Raw genomic sequence first — 8,258 nt, 5'->3', positions numbered from 1 at the left:
CAATTTGGGGTAACTAGGGTTTGTTTTTTTTGTTTTCGATCTATTTAGATTTCTGCTTAGGGAAGATGGGATGAGGGACAAATTTATAATATTACCAATAAATTGACCGGATGGGCTTTTGATATAATTAGAAAAGGCTGTGTCTTTTATCCGAAATTAAATTGGAATATTGGGCTTCAAGCCCAATCTCTGTTTAAAATAACTGTAGGTAGCTTTAAAAACCGGAAGCTCTGTAAAAGTAACATCCTCCAAGTTGAACATCGGTATACTTTCACCGTTGTTCATATAACGGAATTCATTAGGTAAAATGCAGTTCCCTTTACAATTTACATCCAGGAAAATCTAAAGCTGAAAAAGAATATGAATGTTCCCTCCCAAGTCAATTACCTCAGTCCATTGCTTTTCCTTTTGATCCCACATACATACTCTGCACTGTACGGGAATAAAATAACCGTACTTTTTGGGACCGTACCTTTTCCAGACCCGTTTTAAGTACACACAACCCCGGAATAAGTCCCCACTGGACTCGGTTAAATAATTCGTGTGACCTCTACTGACCATAAGTTCACTACAACCCACATTCAAGGTATGCGGATCAACAATGCAGGTTCTCCCCGTGCTATCTGCTGTATAGAACTGGCCTTTGTAAAGTATCAAATCATGAAATCTGGAAATACTTATATAACCAGGTACATTCCACATCCGGTCACAAGAACGAAAACAAACCAACTTTGTCAGACCATAGAATCCCATGATTACCTTATCGTTCATAGTTCCACTTGAAACCACAGTAACGTTTCGCAAACAATAACTGCCCATAGCCCCATACTGGTAACGGCATCAAGATGATATTTTTTATGAGCACCACAGATTTTGTGGTCAAGTAAGTTGAAACGCCTTGCAAACGGTTTAGATTTAGGTTCGATCGTGAGATTTGAGAGTGGGTCAATGAGATTAACCACACTTGGGGTTTTTCCTTCAATTTGAACTCACAATATTTTGGAAGTTCAAATTCAGATTTGGGTTGTTGTGATCAGAAGGTATAGATGGTCAAGTTTGCAGAGATCATGAGAACGTTTAGCAGGGTGAGGAAGCAAGGGGAGAGTTAGAAGAGGAACAGAAGATCTCTATAAGTTGCAAATGGCACGAAATTGAAGAGTTTCAAAACGTGTGTGGATGTTTTCAGCTATTTTGGCTAACATCTCCTGTGGTAATCCAGACCAGTCACGCTCACGCCTAGCCATGCTCATCTCACTATCAATTTTCAAATCTAGTAGTGGTTTAGGGTTAAAGAATGTGTCTCAGGGTTATTATAAACTGACAGAAGAGAGGGAAGCATGGAAGTGATGAAACCCAGAGTTTTATGGAGTTATCTACACTAGAAAGCCGCTATAGGCGGTGGGTGGTGACCGACGTTTGGTTAGAAAGAGATGAAGAAGAAGATGAAGGGGAGAGATTTAAGAATGGACAGTACTCAATTGGATTCATAACAAAATCAGGGAAACCTTGAAATATTAACTTCTGTAATGCAAACTCAAAAAACTTACAAGTTCATACCTCAACTACACCATCGATTTCAACTACCTTAAAAGGATGCCATGAGGGATCTGCCAATTTACTTTCCCAGAAAGAACACAGCTGTAATGCTTTTTCCTCTGCAGCATGTGCGTTAGAAATCTTTTGATAACAAGCAACTTTAAATGGCTTGGTATTAAGCTCTCCCATCCGCTTGATCCCAAATGCAGACATCTTAACCCCAGAACCTTTCCAATTCTGATGGGAAAAAAGAAAGTGTAATTAGTTAGTTATGTTTATGTTGCCGTTAATGCCTAGTCACAAGATAATAATAGCAGGGATTCAATTTGGTCTCACTTCTGGAAATAAAACACGCCATACTTACTGTAATCAATTCCTTACGAGCATCACTCAAACTCCTCACAATCCCGACGGTGTTTTACTATCAGAGCATTGTTTAACTCCTCCTTTTCTTCCAGTTCTTTTGCCATGCTAGGAAGCTTCTGATTGTGTTGATGATATTTGGCATGCCTCATTTCACCAGTTAGATAAGTGCACTCTGCTTCTTCTTGAGAAAATGACTTTTCTGATTTACCCTTTTTGCTCTCTGATGAAACGTCTCTCATTGTCTACGTACACATTCACATGCGCTGAGTCAATAATGAACAAACAAGAAATCTGAAAATAAAAACGATCTTGAAATCATCCCAATCAGCAATTAAATTCCACAAAAAAAAAAGGAAGGGATTGTATACCAGTGAAGTCCGTGCGACTGGCATTAGATTTTTAGTCAGCGTTCACTTAGTTTTTTCTGACTCGTCTTAAAAAACTATTGCCTACTCTGTGTTGGAGTTATCCCTCGCATGAGGAGAAAAGGATTTCTTGCGTCTGAGGAGAAAAGGATTTCGCTGAATAGCGTGGCATGACTCCACGCCATGCCTTGCGACCCGCTCAACTTGAATAAGGCACGCCCGCCCCATGCCTATTTTTCGGCATTTTTGTGAACCAGTTTGCCATGCCTTGGTTTTTGGCAAAACCCTACTAAGTCAAAAGACTACACAAAGGCCTCTTGGCAATCAAGATTGAGAGATAACCCATGCTTATTTTTAAGGAGAATTCTTTTTTGTGAACCTCTTGTAGAAGAGTTTTGGCAATACCAAGTATGGGGTTTTTTTACAAAACCTAACTAAGTCAAGAAGAAAAAAATACAAATATTTAGATTGTTTATTGGAGAGATTATTGTCCAAATTATTGAAAGCAATCAAGATTGAGAACTAAGTCTTACGATTTCCTAATATAATATCCGATACCTTTAAAAACAACTTTAATATCCGTTTGTCTATAAACAACCTTGACATAAAATTTGTAGAAATACTTGTGCTTCTAAGACAACCAAAAAAGTAACTTACAAACCAAATCATATTTGCCTGTATTGACATGCATAATCATATTTGTTAACACCAAGGACTTTTTCCATTACCACTATAACTATATTCAAAATAAGGATTCACAAATCATAATTCATGTACGAAATAAAACACGAATGCTTACATTTTTCAATATTTTCCGAGTTTCACTTGACTCCTCGCTATCCTGGCTGTCAATTTCTATGAGACCATCAGTTGAAGTCTTCTTGTCTTCCTTTTATTTGGTCATAACATCCAACTTCTCCTTAGGCTCATTTTTAATTTGTACCTTAGTTTTACCAGCTGGATCAATGCCTTGATCAGCTTCACTTACTTCCCTCTGAGATGGAATGTCTCTCTTCATCTACAGATTTGCACAAGGTTGAGTCAATGACAAACAAACACGAATCCAAACAGATAATCATATCACACTGTAGGAGAAAAACAAAGACGCTTTTTAAAACTTTAATAATCAGAATAAAAAGATTGAGAAACCATATACTACGTACTAAAGCTCTTTTGGAGGCCTTTCTTACAAGGTCACATACTTGCATACGCAGTGCTAGACATATACAGGTGTACGAGATTATATAAACTAAGCATCCATAAATTTTTCCTGGCTATTTATAATGGAAATATTCCCTACTAGTTCCACTAAATAAGTTAGTCATACTTCTATCTACCTCATGGTTTCATGATATTATGAAACGGTGTGTGCTAAAGAGCACTCTATGCTAAATTACACTTGTTTTCCAGTAATGTTACTTCTTTGATTCACCAACTAAATATTCTGCCTCTTCAAGTTGTTGAACACCCCACATAAGCTCTTGTTTTCCCTGCATAAACTCCCAATGGATTATTGTTAGGACCTGGGCACCCATTGGACTTTGGGCTACATTTTGGCCATGGGTGTGGGGTTTTATCTTAAAAGGTCTCGGTACTAGTTAGTGATCTTCCCACTTTATCAACCAATGATGAACTCCTTTCTTGTTCAATGTGGAACTATTTCTCACTTCGGTCCACACACTCTAACACCAATTAATTAGGAAGATTGAACCAGCGGTCGATCTGAACTTGCATTGGTGAATATGTGAATAACCGTGATGATTAGGCATTGGTTGATTTTTATTATTCCTTACCAGCCGAATTAATGACATCATTTAATACAATAACAGTTGGCTCAAAAGAATAAAAAGATGATCAACTCGTTCACAGAAGAACACACCATATCACTGAGACGTGAATAGGCTCCACTGACACAGTACTTGAAGGAGGATTATTGTCAGTTGTCACTAACTTAATATATTCGATGAATTCTTGTCAGTTCAAAACGACGTTCATCATTCAAAAAATAATGGTATAACATGCTTTATAGAATGAAAGCGAGAACCAATAGACTTCGGGAAGTCGGGGAGGGCGAGAGGAAACACATTTGGTTGAGAGCAAATACTAGCGATTAATTGAGGCTATCAAATAGGCATATCAATTGACATTCCCGACACTTGCAAAGGAGCATTAAGTTTCCTTTGGAATGTTTGGCAAATAAAAGTCTAAGAGTGAGGTCTCTGCTATATCATCAATAAAAACATATGGAGAACCAGAGAAAATATACAGTAGCTACTAGCGAAAGACCCTGAAAGGAGAAAAAAACAAAAAACCCAAATATCCACCAAACCGAAGCCACTTGTGTATATCCAGTACAAACAAAACAACGTCAAATGTTTCTGGCCGTAATTCTTTAAGAGAATAAGAGGTGAGGCTCTGTCTTCAGATGAAAGTAAGAACCGAATTACACGTTTAAAGGTATATCCAACAGAAAACAATATACACCCTTAGGCCATTCCTATCAATAGAAAGAAACCCAAATAGACAGAATTTAGTACTTCCCTACGCCTTAAAACCTATCATTTCAAATGAAAAGAAATACAACTATGCATACACCTGCTTCAAAACATATATGAGACGTAGAAATTAGAGAAAAGAACTCTAAAGTCTAAAGTGGTGGTTATGCCATCATTCTTGATCCTAAAGTTTCCTAGAAAATCTTGAAATGCCAAAGCCACCAATTCATCACAGGGTAACCACACAAATTGAATCGTATATTTCTTCAAAATAGTCTGAGAAACTATGAAATAGAGGAAGAGACGTTGCATATATAGAAATGCAGATCTGCAGAATGAGTGAGTTTGAGAATTCCCAGATACTTGAATATGCGTACAACTGTAGAGAGATGTTGCGAGATCACAAAGCCTTTCAGCAACATGCACTCCTGTCTCCATTTACCAAGGAAAGAATGAATTTGCCAAACTGTCTTCCATACTCGTGCACATGTTGACAGCAGACAGTCCCCATTTGTCTGTGAGTTGAACATCCGCTCATATGCCTCTAATTTCAAGACATCATCAAACTGATTAGCATAGAAACTTTCAGGTACACCACCCAAAGTTGCCTCTGAACTAAGGCTACTGATGACTTGACCATCATAACTGGCTGCATCTTTCTCATTTATGCTGCAACTGGAACTTGGTCTGCTAGTAGAAATGGTACAATAATTGCAATAGAAAACGAAGCAATTGCAAGGATACGAAGGCAACGGACATTCTTTCACGAAGAATGTATTACATTGTCCCATGTCATCAAGACTAATGATATCATCAAGAATACTAGAAACATCATCAGGCAATTGTATAACACTATTCGTATCTTGCTCCAAGTTGTCAGACCATACACTTCCAACTTTAGCTTCTTGAAGCAATGCAAAGTGACCCTGGCCTTGGTTCCCCATATACAGGACTTCTTGCGTCAGCGCTTTAGCACTTTTTTCCCCTTAAACTAGGCCTTCCTTAAACCATCCTTGCATCATGTTTGCAGTTCTCTTTTCACCTTCGCTGTAGCCTTCATTACACACTAATCCTTTACCAACCATTTCAGCGCTACCCTCTTCAGACCATACGCTCTCAATCTTAGGCTTTTCTACGGATTTGAAGTCACCTTGGCCCTCCTTAGAAAAGACCTTTTCTTTCAGCCCTCTAGCACCTTGAGCAATAGAACCTTTTTCCATCAAGTGTTTAGTGCGCTTTTCATCCTGCTCCTTGTCCTCACTAATACGTAGTGCTTTTCCCTTCGGCCCACATCTTTTGATTCCATCACTCCCAGCCTTGTATATTTTGCAGAGTACCCAAACAAACTGTAAAAACAGAAGGTTGCTTTCAATGTAATATACATAGGCAGAGTTGCAGGAAGATAAACAAATTACAATAAAACAGCACATAATCAAGATAAGTAGATAACCATTTAGAAACAAAAAAACACACCCAATAGATTAAAGTCTTAACTTAAAATCCACTTAAGATGGGACTAGATTAAAGAATCTAGTACAAAGGTCTACCTTATTGGAATCATCACTATTTTTAGGCCTCTTATCAAAACTCCAAGTGTGATACTCTTGCATGAGCCAATCTGTTTTGATAGATTCCGAATGTGTAAAAGGCTAGATTTCTCTTGAGACCAAGTTCAGCATCACAAGAACCCATGATAGATTTTTTATTACTGGCCTTCCAGAATCCTCCTTGCGCAATACGACTTTGTCTCTCGCTGTTTGGATATTTATCACTCCATGGATTAACTGTTAAAAAAAATACCAGATGTTCTAACCTTTTGACCTGTTTACATCTGCACAATAACAAGTTCTTAAATAGATAGTATGACCAATTAACTTTTAAATTAATGTACTTGTAGCACAAGTAACTAAAATAGTACTTGTAGATCAGAGAGAGAGCAGACCAATAAGCTCCCATGGATGATGTGCATATATATTGACCTCGGTGATCATCGGATATTGAAAGTCGGACTTTAAAATCTTCAGGTTAAGATAATTAACCACAGGTTCCTCATCAGTAGGGACAAATTTCATTCCAGCCTTTGTCTATATGTACTTCTGATGATTCTCCCACATTTATTGGTTTTCCTTCAACACAGATAGTCTCACATGTCAAATTCAAGAAAAATTGAAATCTTCCAACCTCAAGTATAAAAAATTTGTTGACAGAGAAAAAATAAAATTGTTGAAATATCAGATAAAAACATATGTATGCTCCTGCCCGTGGAAGTGATCTAAAATCTAATTGGGAACATGTATTTCAGGTTTCCACACATTTATTACATACTAAGCTCACTATTTCCAAACCCGTAATCTGCATTATATTGGCAAAAATTGGTTTTTAAATTATATCAATGTTACAGTGTAGTAAACACATGTTCCTGGCATTCGTTTCTGCTATGCAAGAATTATAAAAAAAAAAAATTACAACACTTCGCCCGAGTTCTTCAAATATCTATTTACACCAATTCCATTCTATCAACATGATCCTAGTATTTAATAACATTGAAAATATTCCATACTAATCACAAATGGACTGCGTCGATTCACCATTTACTTTCATGCTGTGCCATTTTATGGTAAAACAGAACATATTTCTTGCTTTTGAGCTCATATTCAATGTTTCAAAATTTCATTTCTTGGACATTTTTTCACACTTACATGGTCAATAAATTAACAAACAATACTAATAAGAAATACCCAAAACTCAGTTTGGATCAAGAACAAGATCCGGATTTGAGTCAGACCCAAAAACCCACCCATGCATTCTCCACCATAAGCAAGAAATCCAAATCATATATAAAAAACTAAACTTGAAGAAAAAGATAAGCTTGAAGAACTTAACCATAACCATTGTTGGAAAGCATCTTGAAACTAAACACATAACAAGAAAGAAAGAGTAAGTGATCAAGAAACTTACCGTTAAACATGATAACTATTGCAATGGCAGAGAAGCAGAGAGAAAGAAAGTGTGTAGTGTGTAACGAGAACACGTCAGCAAGAGAATGCAAGGCCAGATAGAGAGAAGACAGCGTTTGATGAAAGGCAATGGCAGAGAAGAAGAAAAGAAAGAAATTTAAGAAAGAGAGGGAAATGAGAGCTTTCCAAAGTCATTATTCTTATTTTTTCTGTTTCTGGTAAAAGATAATTTTGTCATACCCGTTAATCAAAATATCGTTGAATTTGTAAAATGTCGACACTACATTGAGAGTGGCATATCAGTGCTACTCTCCAAGAACGAAATGCCCTGAAATTTTTGCTTGGATATGCTGGATTGACGCAATGGCATTAAGATTTATCAAGAAATTGGGCTAGAGAGTCTCATTTAAAAAAAAAACAACTCAAAATCCTTACCCATAATATTTTGGATTTTAATACCCCTGCATTGTTTTTATCTTCAGTAAGTGTTTTTTATAGAAAATCTTTAGAATCTAAGCTTTTGACTCGAGACCAAGCCG

General features: G+C 37.0%; 2 long non-coding RNA genes across 2 annotated transcripts; both read right to left on the bottom strand.

Annotated features, from left to right (window-relative positions):
- Positions 1 to 554: 554 nt before the first annotated feature.
- On the bottom strand, positions 555 to 2,368 carry LOC147512664 (uncharacterized). Its single transcript, XR_015217249.1, has 3 exons — positions 2,271 to 2,368; positions 1,901 to 2,193; positions 555 to 1,773 (listed from the first exon to the last, which is right to left on the bottom strand). It is a non-coding gene; the product is annotated as an uncharacterized LOC147512664 (long non-coding RNA).
- A 2,500-nt stretch (positions 2,369 to 4,868) lies between these two features.
- Positions 4,869 to 7,922, bottom strand: LOC147512663 (uncharacterized). Its single transcript, XR_015217248.1, has 4 exons — positions 7,721 to 7,922; positions 6,705 to 6,888; positions 6,310 to 6,593; positions 4,869 to 6,108 (listed from the first exon to the last, which is right to left on the bottom strand). It is a non-coding gene; the product is annotated as an uncharacterized LOC147512663 (long non-coding RNA).
- Positions 7,923 to 8,258: the final 336 nt, after the last annotated feature.

Source organism: Coptis chinensis, chromosome 3, assembly GCF_015680905.1.
Source record: "Coptis chinensis isolate HL-2020 chromosome 3, ASM1568090v1, whole genome shotgun sequence".
Lineage (NCBI taxonomy): Eukaryota > Viridiplantae > Streptophyta > Magnoliopsida > Ranunculales > Ranunculaceae > Coptis > Coptis chinensis.
The sequence above is the reverse complement of the archived record's forward strand: the minus strand, read 5'-3'. Positions and strand labels throughout refer to the sequence as shown.